The sequence below is a fragment of the Bubalus kerabau genome, chromosome 14 (genome assembly GCF_029407905.1).
Source record: "Bubalus kerabau isolate K-KA32 ecotype Philippines breed swamp buffalo chromosome 14, PCC_UOA_SB_1v2, whole genome shotgun sequence".
NCBI classification, from domain to species: Eukaryota; Metazoa; Chordata; class Mammalia; order Artiodactyla; family Bovidae; genus Bubalus; species Bubalus kerabau.
The window spans coordinates 55931867-55950854 of NC_073637.1; the positions used below are offsets into that span (position 1 = coordinate 55931867).

An 18988-nucleotide genomic window follows, 5' to 3' on the forward strand; every position below is an offset into this window, starting at 1 on the left:
CCATATAAATCCATTAATAAAACACCATAAAAACAATCTTCATTGTCTCTTCAAATTAAATATGCTTACCAGCTCTAAAATTCAACTGCTCAATTTCTTTGCTAAAATTCAGCTTTGAAATCACTTTCAGAAATAACAAATGTCAATATCAAAATCTTCAATCAGGGTTCTGTATCCATGTAAGTCTTCTATGTACTACTTCATGTTTCTTTAACCTCATCATTTTGTGCATTTACCCTCCAGCAAGGATCATTTTATCTGATAGTGACTAACTGGGTTTCTTCTTCTATTTAATTTGTGTTTGATGGTCAACCACATAATTTCTTTGTAGCTACTTCAGTGTCATTACATATGCTATTGGATCTCATTCCTCACATAGCCACCTAGGACCAGTGCTAAAAACTCCTAGATTTTTTTTTTTTTTTTTAGTTACTCTAAGTCCTGAAGAAACTTCTGGAGAAATGTACAAAATTGTGCAAAAATGTCATTAGAAATTCTGCATGTCCTAATTGACTTTCACCTTCTTCTCAGCATGTTCTCCAACCCCACCATTAACAAACATCATTTTCATTCTCCTTTTTAAAAGTCAGTCTCTCTCAATTTCTTCCTGTGACTACACACCATACTCTCAGAAACCCATTTCCATAAGTAATGCTTCACTGTATTCCTCTCTATGGATCTACTCAACATTATAGTTATGTATTCAAGTCTGTATTATCCTAAAAAGTAAAATAAAACCACTGTCCTTGAATCCTACATTCTTACCTAACCATTGCTTAGTATGTATTATCACCTTCATATCTAAAGTTTTTAAAAAATTCTTAGAGTTTCTTGAAGTTACCACTTCTTACATTGTACTCGTTGTTCAGTCCTGTGCAATCTGGCTTTCACCACTAGATTTTCTTTGAAAGTTTTCAGAATAAAGTTGTTTATGACATTACAGTTTCCAAGTGTTTGGAGATATATATTTTTAGCAATCCAGTTAACTTGGCCATCTCCAGACCTTTGTCACTTTAGCCACAATTACCTACTCTTCTGTCAATGTGCCTCAATATTTTTGATGACACAATAATGTATCTCCCCCTCCACCAAACTAATCTTTTCTTGGTTTATGACTATTCTTTTTAATTAAGATCTTGATTTGAGAACTTAAACATAGTGAAATAGAAACAGTGCTGGTGACATGACATTTTATCCTGGTTAAAATATTACAGCTTCCCCTTAAAGAGCTCAGTATAAGTGTAGCATATGTGAGAGAGCCGGAGTATTTTGAAAACCATCAACCTTGGCTGGTAGGAATGAGAGATGCTTTCTGCCCCGTTTTCTTTTGTAAGGATCTGTTAGATTGAGAAATCTGATAAGTTCCTGCTTTCAGCAATGCCACTCAAAGGACACCCATTCAAAGTTGACCCTTTGGAAATAAACTGATCATGCCCTTGGCTTCTAGACCTCAACGGGAAATTGGATTCTCTGCTCTATCATTGAACTTAGTTCCTGACAAGGACTGCTAGAATGTTCATTCTTTATGGTTCAGATAAAGGCTTAAATTGGAAAAGAAGGAAGGAAATGTCAAACATCAAATGGAAGCCATGGACCCAGGAGTAATACATTAAATTCAAGAGAAGTAATCTCAAGTTTTTAAAATATGAATGTGGCTTTAAGTTTTTCTGACCATGACAATTCTTAATATGTATTGTGGGATATTGGCAATATTTTGAAATGTTTATGTTGTCCCCTCGGAAATCTCACATCTAATTTCTCTTGTGTATGTTTAGTTTTGCTTTCCAACAACATTATGTGGTTCCTGATGATGCAAAACATTTTTATTCATTCATTCATTTATGCAACCAAATATCTAATTTCACTGCCTTAGTTTCCCTTTACCACTTAGACTGTGTTTGTATATAAAATAGATTCTTAATGAATGTATTTATACTGATTTGATTAAATGCACATGACACTGAAAAATACACTAAGGAAGACTTAAATTTGGAGGATTTTAATTATTATGAAGTTTGCAAATAGAATTTGAAAAGTTATATTTATCACATTTAATTATATGTGCACAGGTTTATATATATGCTGAATTCATTCCATATTTTGGCAGCACTAGCTGCAGAACAGCTGTGTATATTATTTTTACTATAGCTTCTCTATTTTAAATATCTTATGTACACTTTATATTTTTAATCTTCTCTGTAGCTGTTATTCACTTATGTTTATTTGTTTTAATATATATGAGATATTTTATGCTACTCTATATATAAAAGGACTTGCAAACCTGTTCATATTTTGAAATATGAAAGAAAGCATTTAAATTTAATTGTTTAGTTTTATAAACCAAATATGGTTTATTAAATTACTTTGTCAAGTTACAATGAAAAATACATTATAAAAACCTGAACAAAATTAAAAACAATAAAATATAAAGTTACTGTATAAAAAATTTTAAGTTGTAAGATATTATCAGTAATGAAAACATTTAAAACAGAAATTGGTATCAGACAATTTTAGTTTTCTATTTAAAAAGCATTCTGTATATGAAATTGTTATAATTTGATTGTGGGAGGGTTTCATTTGATTAAAATGTAGTTTTGGGAACTAACCTATCTTTCAGTTCAGTTCAGTCGCTCAGTCGTGTCTGACTCTTTGCGACCCCATGAATCACAGCACGCCAGGCCTCCTTGTCCATCATTTTAGTTACCTGTAGTCCATGCTTTTCTTGCTCTTCCTAATCATACTTGAAAAACTTTCAGTTATACTATCTTATTTGGAAACTACCATTCTTACAACTGATGTGTTAAATTAATAAGAGATATGTATGACCTGTTTCCAAAGGTTCTTCATATCTTTGATATTTTCACATAGGTTCCAAATGCTTTTCAGTACAGTACCCAATTAAAGAATTCTGCCAACAGCTTCTGTTAATCTTTGGGAATCTTGGGAAGTTTGAACAGATATCAAAATAACATGGTAGGTTTTATTTTTTTTTTTTCTGTGAAGACTTTTGGTTTTTTTTTTGCTTTGTTTTGTTTTTTAATTTTATTTTATTTTTAAACTTTACAAAATTGTATTAGTTTTGCCAAATATCAAAATGAATCCACCACAGGTATACATGTGTTCCCCATCCTGAACCCTCCTCCCTCCTCCCTCCCCATACCATCCCTCTGGGTCTTCCCAGTGCACTAGCCCCAAGCATCCAGTATCGTGCATCGAACCTGGACTGGCAACTTTTTTAAGTTTTTTTTTTTTTTTTTTTTATTCTTTCTCTCAAGTGTGACATTCTAGATAATTTCCAAATCACCAGTTTTTAGCTTTTGAAAAAATATTTTTCATTGATAGATTATTATTTACAGTATTGTAGGTTTTAGAAATTTATTGTTAATAGCATTTGATATTGTGTTTTTCTCAGTAGCTGAGAGAAACAAAACAAGATGACAAAGAGCCAGCTTTTTCCTGGGACTTCTTGTGTCAGGAATCATTCATTTTAGTAATGCAATGTCAGCATAATTCTGAGGTTCAAAACAGAGCTGTCACAGATGGTATGCTTTAAAATAGAAACTGTGTTGACTATGAATCAGGTTTTACCTTAGTGTGGGAAAAATGTAAGAGTGTATCTGCTTGAGGATAAGATTGGAATTCCCACTAATAAATCATAGAAAAAGAATGGTTTGGAGGACATCTTAAGAATAACCTTCTTATTTATAACACTAATATATTAGTGATAATATGCATAAATAGGGTTTTTATTAATATAGGAAATATAAGAATAATGTTTAATTTTTTTATATTTAATTGAATAAACAGTGAAAACATCACAAAGATTTATATTTAGCCACAAGAACAAGAAAATGAGTAGAAACAATTACATTTTTTTTTTCCTTATTCCTTTAGTCCTAGAGATAACCAAGGAAAATCTCCCAGGATCTAATTAGATGCCCAAATTATAAAAGCAAAGAGATAGTACTACTTTAAATAACTGCCTATGAAGATCACAATTCTAAGTTTGATACACCCCACTCCCAAATCAAGTATATTTTGTTCTATTTAAAAAAAAAAAAATCTATGCAGTGTTGCTCATATCTACCTGATAGCATGTACCTTTCAAGGAAAGGAATTTTATGTACATCAAATACACCTAAGCACAGAGTTTGATAAGTTATGTTTGAGTTCCCAATTTAACTCATTGTCTGTTATGATTTTGGAAAAATCACTTACACTTTCTGATCTTTCATCTTTCTATAAATTGAGAGACTAATATTGTAACTCAAACAATTTGGAGTGCCAATAAAATGCAGTATGTAGAATCACACTGATTATTATACTAAAGATAGCACTAAGTCATGTCGTACTTTTGCAATCCCATAAACTGTAGCCCACCAGGCTCTTCTGTCCATGGGATTCTCCAGACAAGAATACTGGAGTGGGTTGCCATTTCCTTCTCCAGAGGAACTTCCTGACCCAGGAATTGAACCCAGGTCTCCTGCGTTGCAGGCGGATGCTTTACCAACTGAGCTTTACCACCATATAATTATCTTATGGCTATTATTATTATTCCCATTAGATGTTTTTCCTTCTTACAGTTCACTCAAGCTATGTGTATCTACCATATTTTAAGATACAAATTCAAGGCATAATCTTTGCTAATTACATCTAGAAACATGTGGGAAAGGAAAGAATACTAAATATATATTAACAAGTAAAAGTGAAGTTGCTCAGTCTTGTCCAACTCTTAGCGACCCCATGGACTGCAGCCCACCAGGATCCTCTGTCCATGGGATTTTCCAGGCAAGAGTACTGGAGTGGGGTGCCATTGCCTTCTCTGATATAAACAAGAATAAGACTTTTATAAATTCAGGAGTTGACTCCAGAGAAATTGCCAGGTGGGTGGGTTACAGTAGATAAAAAGGGAACATCATGTCACCAGTCAACAGAGATATCCAAAAGTTTCTGTATACTTTTATCACAACTAATTTGAGAATTGAAAAGGAGTTGGTAATATAAAGAAATAAGAAGTCTTGTGAGTTTGCTCATTGTCATATATCTAATATTCAAAATCAGGTTAAACCTTTTTGTCATCAAATTTGAGAAATGTAAAGGAGTTAAAAGGTATTTGAAAAGAGTTATGAAAATGGCATAGAAACTTCAAATTGGGCTTATTTTGGGGTAGTAGTCAAAAATGCAGTAAGAGAAAGAAAATGTGCATGAGTGAGAATGTGATAGACAAGGTACATAACAGCAATATCCATTAATAGTGAGATGAGAAGTATATAATAGTGAGATGAGAAGTTACAGAATTCTGTAACTATTTTAGGATAATGGTGATTAATTGAAATATGATTGACTCAAACTGAAAATCTAGGTGCCTGTGTGGCTGATTCCCTTTTTAGAAAAGGAATTCTCTGTCCTACCCCAGCTTCAGACTCATGCTGAAGCTGAAGCTCCAATACTTTGGCCACCTGATGGAAAGAGCCAACACATTGGAAAAGATCCTGATGCTGGGAAAGATTAAAGGCAGGAGGAGAAGGGGACAACAGAGGATGAGATAGTTGGATGGCATCACTGACTCAATGGACTTGAATTTGAGCAAGCTCTGGGAATTAGTGAAGGACAGGGAAGCCTGGTGTGCTACAGTCTATGGGGCTGCAGTCGGACACGACTGATTGAACAGCAACAATGCACTGAAAAAGGTTAAGACTCAACTTTCTTTAAGTAAAGGACACAGGAATTTATCTGCTCAGTGCTTCATATGCATGCTCAGTCATGTCCAATTCTTTGCGACCCCATGGACTATAGCCCCCCTTGCTTCCCTGTCCATGGGATTTTTCAGGCAAGAACACTGGAGTGGGTTACCATTTCCTCCTCCAGGTGATCTTCCCAACCCAGGGATTGAATGAGCGTCTGCTATATCTCCTCCATTGCAGGTGGATTCTTTAGCCATTGAGTCATCAGAGAAGCCTACCTGCTCAGAGAAGACTGCAAAAAATGCTGAAATTTCAGGCAGAGACACAAAGTTGGTTAGTCCTAAAATCTCTACAATGGTCAATTGGTTTTCTGCCTGATGGTATGAAATATTCTCAAATATTCCCAAATATTCTCTTAAGAAGCTGAGGTTCTTTTTTCTCAAGGGCTATTTTAAACTTCCTGGCTTCCTGACTCCTAGATGGCAGCTATCATTCTGCCTGTATGTCAGGCATATATAACTAGTATATAAACCATCTCAACAATGAAAACATTTGAAAATCTGATTTAAAAAATGGGTCAGAAACCATAGTTTTCATTACAATCACAAAGAAGAGCAATGCCAAAGAATTGTTCAAACCGTGGCACAGTTGCACTGATTTCACTTGTTAGCAAAGTATGCTCAAAATCCTTCAAGCTAGACTTCAATAGTATGTGATCCAAGAACTTCCAGACGTACAAGCTGGATTTAGAAAAGGCAGAGGAACCAGAAATCAAATTGCCAATATCCATTGAATCATGGAAAAAGCTAGAGAATTCCAGAAAAACAGCTACTTCTGCTTCATTGACTACACTAAAGCCTTTGCCTGCGTATGTCAAAACAAAATTGTGGGAAATTCTTAGAGATGGTAATACCAGACCACACTACCTGCCTCCTGCGAAACCTGTATGTAGATCAAGAAGCAACAGTTACAACCAGACATGGAACAACGGACTTTTTCCAAATTGGGAAAGGAGTATGTCAAGGCTGTATTTTGTCACCCCGCTTGTTTAACTTATATGCAGAGTACATCATGCGAAATGATGGGACGGATGAAGCACAAGCTGAAATCAAGATTGCAGGGAGAAATAAATAATCTCATATGTGCAGATGACATCACCATTATGACAGGAAGCGAAGAGGAATTAAAGAGCCTCTTGATGAAGATGAAGGAGGAGAGTGAAAAAGCTGGCTTAAGACTCAACATTCAAAAAATGAAGATCATGGCATACGGTCCTATCGCTTCATGGCAAATAGATGCGGAAACAATGGAAACAGTACAGAATTTATTTTCTTTGGCTCCAAAATCACTGTGGACAGTGACTGAAACCATGAAATTAAAAGATGCTTGCTCCTTGGAAGAAGAGCAAATACAAGCCTAGACACTGTATTGAAAAGCAGAGACATTACTTTGCCTACAAAGGTCTTTATAAAGCTATAGTTTTTCCAGTAGTCATGTACAGATGGGAGAGCTGGACAATAAAAAAGGCAGAGTCCAGAAGAACTGATGCCTTCAAACTGTGGTGCTAGAGAAGACTCTTGAGAGTCCCTTGGACTGCAAGGAGATCAAACCTGTCAACCCTAAAGGAAATCAACCCTGAATATTCATTGGAAGGACTGATGCTGAAACTGAAGCTCCAATACTTGGGCCTCCTGATGTGAAGACTCATTGGAAAAGACCTTGATGCTGGGAAGTACTGAAGGCAGGAGGAAAAGGGGATAAGATGGTTGGATGACATCACTGAGTCAATGGACATGAGTTTGAACAAATTCTGGGAGATGGTGAAGGACAGGGAAGCCTGGTGTGCTGCAGTCCATGGGGTCACAAAGAGTCAACATGACTGAGCAGCTAGACAGCAACAACAGAAACTTTAAGAGATACTTTATTCAAGCATATATACTGATGGCAAATAAGCATATCCACAAAATATGTTATCAGTAAAATACAAATTAAAGCAGCAATGAGACCTGCCAGGATTAGAATAACTACATGTATTAGAATCCAAAATCTGGAACACTGGAAACACCAGTGCTGGTGGGGATGTGAAGCATCAAGAACTCTCATTCATTGCTGGTGAAAATACAAAATAATACAGCCACTTTGGGAGATACTTTGTTTCTTCCAAAATTAAACATACTGTTACCATATAATCCCACAGTCATGCTCCTTAGTATTAACTGGAAGGAATTGAAAACTTATATTCACACAAGAACCTGCACAGAAATGTTTATGTTATCTCTATTCATAAATGCCAAAACTTGGAAGTAACCAAAATGTCCTTCAGTCAGTAAATAGATAAATAAACTGTGGTACATCTAGACAAAGGAATAATATTGTGTGCTAATACCAAGTGGGCTATCAAGCCATGAAAAGACATGGAGGAACTTAAACTGAATATTTATTAAGTGAAAGAGGCCAATCTGAAAAGGCTACATACTGTATGATTCCAACCACAGTCATACTTTGGTAACTGAAGGAGTTTGGTTGCAGGACACCCATCAGAAGCCAAATATCTACAGATGTTCAAATCCCTTTTTTGGGGTGAGTGAGAAAGCTAAGGGTTAAGGTACCATGTCTTCACAGAGAAGTAAACGGGAAAATGTTCAAGGGCACTCTTTGCATCTGGTGAAGATGTGTCATGAGCTTTGTTGTTGCCAAACTCACTCTTTTTACAAAAAAGATTAAAGGCCAGAGAGTCCCTTAATAAAACAGTGTAGTATTTACATATAAACTCTGTGTATCTTCCCATATACTTTAAATAGTCTCTAGTTTGCTTTTAATACCTAATATACTGCACATGCAATGTAAATCATTGTAAATATAAGCTTTTTGTAAATAGTTGTAAATGCTCTCTATGGTATTATAATGGTAGATATATGTCATTATAAATTTGTCTAAACCCATAGAACGTACATCACTGTGAGTGAACAGTAATGTGAACTGTGGACTTTGAGCAATTATGATATGTCAGTGTTAGTTCATCAGATGTAACAGATGCACTGCTGTGATGGGAGTAATGGATAATGGGGAAAGCTATTTACATGTGGGACCAAGGGCTATACAGTAAATCCCTGTCCATTCATCTCAATTTTGCTGTGGATGTACAATTGCTCTAAAAAATAATATCTTTAATAAAACAGATGTTTTTACAAATTATATTTTTCAGTGTTCTGAATCTTCAGTTCACCTCAATCACCAATACACACAGCCATGCCATACAATCACCATGGCTCAGTGCTATATCGCTGAAATTATACTCCCACATTCTATCCTTCAGTCTTACCTATTTTTTTCCAAAGTGCAGATATGTCTGACCTTATTATGTGAGGCTATCTAAGAAAGATACTTGAAGTATTTTTGAAGATGGGTTTATGTCGACAGAATGATACATTGAAATTCATATTGTAGAATGTTTCTGTTAATTACTTGGATCAGTTGGCATTTAAGATTTTTAAAACATGAATTTCTCTGATATAAAAATAACAACACATAGGCAAGTACTGTTTATAATTTTAAAAAGAACTATAAACATTTCCTGTTTTTTATTCATATAGCTTTTTCATAAAAATGCACATCTTAGGTAATATGGTATTCCAAGTTTTGCATTTATTACCCTGCACATTTTAACAAATACATATTTTAAGATAAAACATATCTTTCTTATTTCCTCATAAAGAAGAGATAGTTTATTTGAATTGCTTTCATAGATATTCTTTAAGCTTCACTGGAGATATATGATTTCCTTCTTGCTGAATTCTGAGTCTCCTTTCATTCGGCAATTATTTGAGATCAGAACATGAGTAAAATTGAATTATTTGAGACCTTTATTCCTTCTCAAAACTGAAGAAAAAATTCTGATCTTAAGAAAGATAGTATATTTTATTTACGGTCTGTGGAACTCATAGTCTCTAGTGTCCCATCTAGGTCTTGGCTTTCTGTAATGCCATGATCTTTTGACTCGTACTGCAACTTTCAACCTAACTGATTTCATTTTTGCTTATGGTGCTTGCAGCTAAATTAACGAAGTTTCTAATTTAAAGTGGATGTCAGGCATTTTTCCTTGAGTTACCATCTGTGCCAGGCAAATATAGGAGGTAAAATGTGAGCCTTTGAGGGAGGAATGAACTATTTAGTAACAATACCTCTCTATTGGTAGAGGTAGGAAATGGCAACCCACTGCAGTATTCTTGCCTTGAGAATCCTATGGACAGAGCGGTCCATGGGGTCGCGAAGAGTTGGACATGACTGAGCAACTAACACACAAGCCTCTCTATAGTTGGCCTTTCTTAACTTTGTTACACTATAACTAAAAACCTTCATTTAAGTGCTAAAACAAATAAATTAAATGCATGTATTACTCTATATGTGTTTTTTCTCTTTTCACCTAAATGTACTTATATAAGATATTGACATCATTTTTATACCATTTAAATTTAAACAGAGTAAGAAACATTTTTTTGAAAATGGAAATATATCACATTCTTCTATATGTCTCAAAAATCCTAACCCTCAACACTTGTATATATGAACTTAGTTCAAACTAGGGTCTTTTCAGGTGGTCAGATTAAGAACAGGTCATTAGAGAGGGTTGTTTGATTGGGGTCATTTGGACACAGAGATAGACATGGGCAGAGGGAAGCTGATGTGAAGATACATTAAGAACACCATGTACAAACCAAAGAATGCCTGAGGCTTCCAGAAACTAGGAGAGAGGCATAGATCCTCCCTCACAGCCCTCACAAGGAACCAGCCCTGATGATACCTTGATTTCAGACTTCTAACCTCCAGAAATGTGAAGCAATTAATTTCTATTGTTTAAACCACCCAGTTTATGGAACTTTATTAAGAAACAGCCCCAGGGTACTAATATGTAGATATGGGTTAATGCTAAATATATTTCCTATTAATGGAATTTAGATATAGCCAGTCAGTCCATTCTGAAGGAGATCAGCCGTGGGATTTCTTTGGAAGGAATGATGCTAAAGCTGAAACTCCAGTACTTTGGCCACCTCATGCGAAGAGTTGACTCATTGGAAAAGACTCTGATGCTGGGAGGGATTGGGGGCAGGAGGAGAAGGGGACGACAGAGGATGAGATGGCCGGATGGCATCACTGATTCGATGGATGTGAGTCTGAATGAACTCCGGGAGTTGGTGAGGGACAGGGAGGCCTGGCATGCTGCGATTCATGGGGTCGCAAAGAGTCGGACACGACCGAGCGGCTGATCTGATCTGAGACAGAAGAAATTATATTTAAACTTTCCCTAATATTTTACTTCTTCAAGGTAAATATTTTTAGCTTCTATTTGCCAGTCTAGAAACTGAGGTTCCAAAAAAATGTAAATTTGTCAAAAAAAACTTACCTAGTATTAAGGGGCAAAGATAATGGTGTCTTCACATGGTGTAATTTAAAATACTTTCTTCTCAGCTGCTGAATCATTCCTGACTCTTTCCACTTCTATGAAAGCCATCATTTGACCAGTTACTGTATAAGAGGGCATTTCAAAATATGTTTGGCACAAATTTTAAAACAATCTATAAAAGAGCTTTTGAAATCCTAAAATTGAGATTTATTACCTGATTTTTCCCACCCCACACCAAATGGTAGCTTTCTTTGTATTCAGACGATTCATTCAACACAGTTATTGATTTACAAGTGCTTTGGAAACATTCCCTAATTGATCTTTCCTAATTAATGTAGGATATAGCTATGAAATAACTTGATATATATGGTATATTAGCATGAGCTTTACTGTCTCTCAATAAGTTATATTCTTTTCTGTTGGGTCTTTAGACCAGCTTAGGGATTCATCTTTTTTTGTTCAATCTATTATTTATATTCCCTTTATATTTTATGTTTCCTGTTTAGTAGTAGCAGGCATTTTAGTACTCACTGTACACTTTTCAAATGGAACACATTTGTTACATGTATTATTATAATATTTGTAAATATATTGTTTTACAATGCTATTATCTTCTAAAACATGATTTAGGAAAAAAAGAAATCTTATCCTAAAAAGTCAGAAATTCTTGTTGGGCTAAGGATATTCTATAACTCTTCAGTATATACTGCAGTGTACACTGCCCCCTTGAGCCAAGATCATCTAAATTTAATACCAAGCAAAAGTTGCTTTTTAATATAAAATGATCCATTTTCCATTGATTCAAGGTATGTTTGGTTTTCCCTGGTAGCTCAGCTGGTAAAGAATCTGTTTGCAATGCAAGAGACCCTGGTTCAATCTGTGGGTTGGGAAGGTCCCCTGGAGAATGGATAGGCTACCCACTCCAGTATTCTTGGGCTTCCCTGTGGTTCAGACTGTAAAGAATCCACCTGCAATGTGGGAGACCTGGGTTCAATCCCTGGGTTGGGAAAATCCCCTGGAGGAGGGCATGGCAACCCACCCCAGTATTCTATAAGGGAAGCTAATGGCTCAGAGGTAAAGAATCCGCCGGCCATGCAGGACATGCAAGAGATGCTGGTTGAATCCCTTGGTCTGGAAGATCCTTTGGAGAAGGAAATGGCAACCCACTCCAATATTCTTGCTCAGAAAATCCCATGGACAGAAGAGCCTGGTGGGCTACAATCCATAGGGTTGCAAAGAGTCAGACACAACTGAGCAACTAAACACAGGAATTTGTGTTTGCCATAGCATTCCAGGAGCTACTTGCCAATTAATAAAATGGATTTTATGGTACACTATGTAAATGAATTTTTTAAATGGTGTTATAATTATTTAAGCTATTTGTTCTGTTTGAATCTGAGGAATCTTGCATACCAAAATTGCTTTAGAAATGTTAAATTGTCTTCCTAATGTACTGAAGAGTACTATTTAAAACTCAGAAACACTTAAAGTGCTGTAAATTGCACAATTAACTAAGAGCAATGACATGAAAAATATATTAAATGTATTATGATAATGTTTATGTGGGGTAAAGTTAAATGGATTTCTTGTAATGGAATTTAGACCAAAAGCTAGAGAAAAGAGAATGTTTTCTTGAGTGTGATATTAATGTAGATAGAAAATATTTACCTTTGTACATATTTGAGTACAGAGGAAACCAAAAAAGTATTGAAGGAAAGTCTTCTTAGAACAGTTAAATATAGAATATTAAAGGAATTTGTACTCTATATAATGTTCTTTTTCAAATATTAAGTAATTTCACATGTCTATAAAATTAATTTAACAATATTTGTATATATACAATAGGAAATATTGGAATTCAGTTAAAATTAGTAAGATTAAAATATTAGTAAAATCAGCAATAAGAGAAAGTGAAGTCGCTGAGTCATGTCCGACTCTTTGCGACCCCATGGACTGTAGCCTACCAGGCTCCTCTGTCCATGGGATTTTCCAGGCAATAGTATTGGAGTGGATTGCCATTTCCTTCTCCAGGGGATCTTCCCAACCCAGGGATTGAACCCAGGTCTCCCGCATTATAGACAGACGCTTTACCGTCTGAGCCACCAAGGAAATTAGGAAAGTCCATTATTGTTTATTTGATCTGTTATCTAGTTTCAAGTTTGTCTGTTTATTTTTTTCAGTATAATCATCTTGTTAAGTCAACTTGTAGAGTACTTGGAACATATGATGCATTTTAAATTAATATGTCCTCTGGTGCTCAGGGACCATGTTTGTCTCTTTTGGAGACAACACGCAGAGAACATTTTTCTGAATTCTTGATTTCACTAATTTAAAAGTTGGATTTAATGATTTTCTTTTTACATCTTAGCACTCCTATCACATATCAGTTGTGAAACACATTCTCTCCTACATACCAAAACCATCACTCAGCACTCTATCAACATTTTTCCTTAGTACTCCCCAATTGCATTCAGGAACTAGCCCTATCAGACCCCTCAAATATCAAAGAAGCTCTATACAGATATTCTGTTATTGTTTCCTCAGTTTACTTTCAACGGTATTTAAATATTATTTCTTATGCTTTACTGCAAAACACTGAGCATAAACCCACATGATATTTAAATAAATCTTGCTTTAGCCTGTCCTACCCTCAAGATAATACTTATCCCTCTAAAATATGCCATGATAATGAGGAATGGGCTATTTCCACAAAATACTGGGGAATATGTCACTGGGTTTCAGTTTCTTTGAACATTGGTATATTATACAAAGGGACTTCCCAGGTAGCTCAGTGGTAAAGAATCCACTTGTCAATATAAGCTTCCCAGGTGGCACCAGTGGTAAAGTACCCACCTGCCACTGCAAGAGACATTAGAGCTGTGGGTTCAATCCCTGGTGGTAAGATCCCATGGAGAAGGTAACGGCATTCCACTCTAGTATTCTTGCCTGGAGAATCCCCATGGACAGAGGAGCCTGAAGGGCTACAGTCCATAGGTTAGCACAGAGTTGTACATGACTGAAGTGATATAGCATACACACCAGTATAGGAGATGCAGGAGATGTGGGTTTGATCCCTGGGTCAGAAAATTCCCCTGGAGAAGGAAATGACCACCTACTCCATTATTCTTGCCTGAATAATCCCATGGGCAAGGAGTCTGGTGGGCTACAGTCCATACTCTCACAGAGTCAGACGTGACTTAGTACACAGGCATAGTGCACAGAGATCAGGAAAAAAATTGTCTCAATGTGTACATTATTTATTATCAATTATGAACAAAAGGCTATTCAACAAGAAAAAGACAGTCACAATGTACCATTTAGCCATCCACCATGGTCTTGAGAGGTTTAATATAGAAACCCAGACCACATAAATATTGAACTTTGACCTCTGCAGCAATCGACCCAAGAATCTAAACCTTCACCTCTGCAGCAATCATTTCAAAATGGCCAGTTGTGGGTCAATAACTGCCAGCTTCACTGCCTCCAACTTAGGGCTGATAAGAGAAAGCAAAATATGCACCTTTAACCAGTAGCATAGGATGTCCTACTTGTAGTTAGTCCACTTCCAGTTTTGCCATGCCAGCGATCTGCAATTATGGTATATCTGAGGACTTCCCTTTTTCCACCATAAGGCTCTTACATTTTCCTGCTTGCTTTTGAGTCTCTGCCATTTGCAAGTGATGCTGACTCCCTTTCTGTTGCAAGCTCTGAATAAATATTTTTTGTTTATTCTCATTTGAGTGGTCTTTGTTTATTTTCACAGTTTTCCTGGAGGTTTTTGTAAGGTGTGTTCAACACTGCTTGTCACCATGGACCTCAGCCTTGTGGTAAGTCAGCCCCAGATCTGAACTCTGCCCTCTTTACATTGAGTTCTTTGGCTATTAATTTTCAGTTTGGCAGGAAATTCCTCTAAATTCCTTTTTACTATATTTTATTACTATTTTGTGCTGTGATGTTTAAGTGTTGTTTCTCCTAAAAGGAGCATCACAGGGTAGAACACAGACATAGCACTTTTAAACCTATTGTTGGAGCCACCTCCTAGAACAGTGAATTTGCAATTCTCACTGGACCCATCTATTTAGATGGGACATCAAGAAAACCAGATGAGATTCTCCTTCTCTCTTGATTATTTTTTCTGTGCTGAGAACTTGGCAGTGATCCAGAGAATGATCAAAGTTTTCCACCTGTTTGAGGAGCGCACCTTTGGGGCCTACATTTAAAGGTGATCACCTTCAAGTTGGACATGAAGTCCATAGGAATTACATTTCTTCCCACTATTGCCAGTTTCCTGGAGTTACCTAAATTGAAATCCTCTCTTCCAGGAAAAATGCCTGCTTCTCATATGTGCTGTCATTATAGTCCTAATCACACACCTATCTTTCTAAAATAGCATGATTTCAGCAATTATGATTTGGATCTTCAATAGTAAGTAGGGAGAACATTTGAATCAAACAAAGTTGTTATGCATCCTTAGGTTGCCTCTCTGTGTTAAGCTCTCCCTCTACCCCTTTATGTTTCTAATCTCTCTTCTATTATATCTCTGTTGGTCCTCTGCCCCCGCTCCTTTTTTTCATGTGCAGACTTCCTAGGCTTTTCCAACAATTATCTTACCACTGTAGATAGACAGGTAGGTAGGTAGGTAGATAGATAGATTAGATAGATAGATTTATTATAGGAATTGGTTCAGAAAACTCATTGGTATAATTCATTTCAAGTCTGAAGGCCTGAGAACAAGAGGGGCCAAAGTGTAATCTTAATCTGAGATGAAAGGCCAGTAGTATTTCAGTTCAAGTCCAAAGATCAGAGAACTACAAGCACTGATTTCAGAGTGCAGGGCAAAATGGATATCCAGACTGAGGCAGAGTAAATTTGCCTTCCTTTATTTTTTTGTTCCATGTGGGCTTTTATACTGGATGATGCCCACTTACACTGGTGAGGGGGCATCATCTAATCTACTAACTCAATTGCTAATCTCTTTTTCAAACACCTTTATAGACACCACCAGAAATAATGTTTTATCAGCTATCTGGGGATTATTCAGCCCAGTCAAGTTTACACATAAAATTAACTATCAGATCAGTTCAGTTCAGTCACTCAGTCGTGTCTGACTCTTTGCAAGACCATGAGGCCTCCCTGTCCATCACCAACTCCCAGAGTTCACCCAAACTCATGTCCATTGAGTCAGTGATGCCATCCAACCATCTCATCCTCCATCATCCCCTTCTCCTCCTGCCCCCAATCTTTCCCAGCATCAGGGTCTTTTCAAATGAGTCAGCTCTTCGCATCAGGTGGTCAAAGTATTGGAGTTTCAGCTTCAACATCAGTCCTTCCAATGAACACCCAGGACTGATCTCCTTTAGGATGGACTGATTGGATCTCCTTGCAGTCCAGGAGACTCTGAAGAGTCTTCTCCAACACCAAAGTTCAAAAGCATCAATTCTTCTGTGCTCAGCGTTCTTTGTAGTCCAACTCTCACATCCATACATGACTACTGGAAAAACCATAGCTTTGACTGCTGCCGCTGCTGCTAAGCTGCTTCAGTCGTGTCCAACTCTGTGCGACCCCATAGACGGCAGCCCATCAGGCTCCCCCGTCTCTGGGATTCTCAAGGCAAGAACACTGGAGTGGGCTGCCATTTCCTTCTCCAAGGCATGAAAGTGAAAAGTGAAAGTGAAGTCGCTCAGTCTTGTCTGACTCTTTGCGACCCCATGTACTGCAGCCTACCAGGCTCCTCCATGACTGGATGGATCTATATCAAGTTCTACACATATTGGTCAGAACCTCAGTTGCTAAATCCTGAAAGGCAGAAGTTGATTGGATTGCCTTGAAAAGGAACCTATAGGATCCCTTTTTTACAATAAACCTGATCATGGGGCAGGGGGAAAGAGGAAAAATAGAGCAGAGTCCCCTGGTTGCCTAGTGGTTAGGACTTGGTGCATTCACTGCCACAGCCTGGGTTCAATCCCTGATTGGGGAGCTGAGATCCTGCAAGCTAGGTAGCATGCCCCTCCCCCAAGAAAAGTAGAGCAAGTTATCCTAAAAGTGATGCCCAAAACATTTCTAACAAAACTGTGTCATAATAAAACCACACAGATGAAAAATCAAATTATAGGAAATTTTCAGGATAGATTAAAATTCTTCTGACAACAGTTGGAGTGTAAAGAGATGCTGATATAACAGATTAGCTCTTTCACCTAATTTTGTCAATGGAATTAAATCTAAAATTAAAGACCTAGTTGGAAAACAAAAATCAAAATGGAAAATAGCTCATTTACCTAAAGTAAAACACCTAGAATATAGAACACTTCAAAAGAGTATTAGAATAAAAAATTAAGAACTTAAACCTGTTTCCCTGCAGATCAAACAACTAGGTGGCCCACTTCCTAATCAACTATATATTGTCAGGGACCTTGGAGGTATTATCAACAAAAGGGGTAGTGGAAAAAAATATTGTCCCATCTTCAAATAAAAGACAAGGCACAAAGAAAAATCCTTCAGATCAAGAGGGTGTGCTAGGGAAGGAAAAAGTGCCCAATATTCCGCCTTACCCTTAAATACTCAAAGTGAATTAATTATAAATATAGAGGATGTTGGTGATGGACTTGGAAGCCTGGTGTGCTGCAGTCCAGGGGTCACAAAGAGTTGGACATGACTGAGCAATTGAACTGAACTGATGGACTGAACTGTGCCCCCAATCCATATGTTGAAGCCCTAACTCCCAATGTAACTGTATTTGTAAATAGGTTTCAAATCTGAATTACCTATAAGGAGGCAATAAAGGTTAGGTAGTTATAAGAATGCAGTTAAATCTGACAGGATTAGTGTCCTTATAAGAGGAAACATCAGAGAGTTCTCCCTTTCTGTTCCCCTTACCACTCCCAGCTCCTCATCACACACCATCCCATATACACAAGAAAAGCCATGTCAACACACAGCATGGGAGAAAGTGGTCAATTGCAAACCAGGAAGACAGCTCTCACCAGAAACTGAATTCACTGGTACCTTGAACATGGACTTCCCAGCTTCCAGAACTGTGAGAAATTTATTTTTTAAGTCACTCTATGCTGTTTTATTACAGCAGCTCAAGCTCACTAATAGAGAGTCAAGCTCATTGACTCCTGGTGGATACAGGTGCCATTCTTTCTACAATAACGCCTGCCAGCTTTGTTCAACCTTCCTCTGCGTAGGCATGACAAGCAGGTGGTAGCTGTTTCAAACAACCCACAGATTTTCCCTCTTGTCCCTAATTGTGACCTCTGAGCCCCTTACTGGAAAATATTCCTTCCTGCTTTGTGATTTAATAGGAAGTTTTAATAGGAAGATACTTTGTTTGCAAATGGAATTGTAACATTAAATGTACATCAGTGGGGTTCTCATGGTTCCAGAGGATTCCTCTATCCATAAGAATTGTGTCTGTACTGTATATATTTTGCCTTCTTAATTTTTGATTCACATCCCAAGTAAATATCTTGCTACTCTACCTGACACTCCTGAACTAAAAATTCCAATGACATCAGAGATAGAATAACCTATTAAAGTTCAAATAGATTCTATAAAATTGATACCCAAACTTCTCCCAATATCCCTTGAGGCCAGAAGCAAAGAAGGGTTCAAATCTGTAGTTTCAAGACATATACAAAGGTCTCATATCCAGTACTAGCTCTGCTAACACTCTCATTCTGCCAGTAAATAAAACAATTGGATGAGGATATCAATTTGTTAAAGACCTCAAGGCAATCAACAAACCTATTATCCATCTTTCCTCAGTAGTAGTACCTAACCAAATAGCAGTCTTTATCATTTCCTCCTGAGGCAACTTGCAAGAATGTTATCACAGAGCACGTAAGAATGATTTCCAATCAGAGGTCCAGGATCACCATTGAGGATAATAGGGAAACTCTGT

The 18988-nt window shown here is 36.9% G+C and overlaps 1 long non-coding RNA gene across 1 annotated transcript in view; it reads left to right on the top strand.

Moving 5' to 3' along the window:
- The window catches only part of LOC129627277 (uncharacterized), a 127506-nt gene that overhangs the window by 78429 nt on the left and 30089 nt on the right, over nt 1-18988 (top strand). Inside the window, exon 2 of the long non-coding RNA XR_008702517.1 lies at nt 14849-14912. This is a non-coding gene — a long non-coding RNA (uncharacterized LOC129627277). The remainder of the gene's footprint in view (nt 1-14848; nt 14913-18988) is intronic.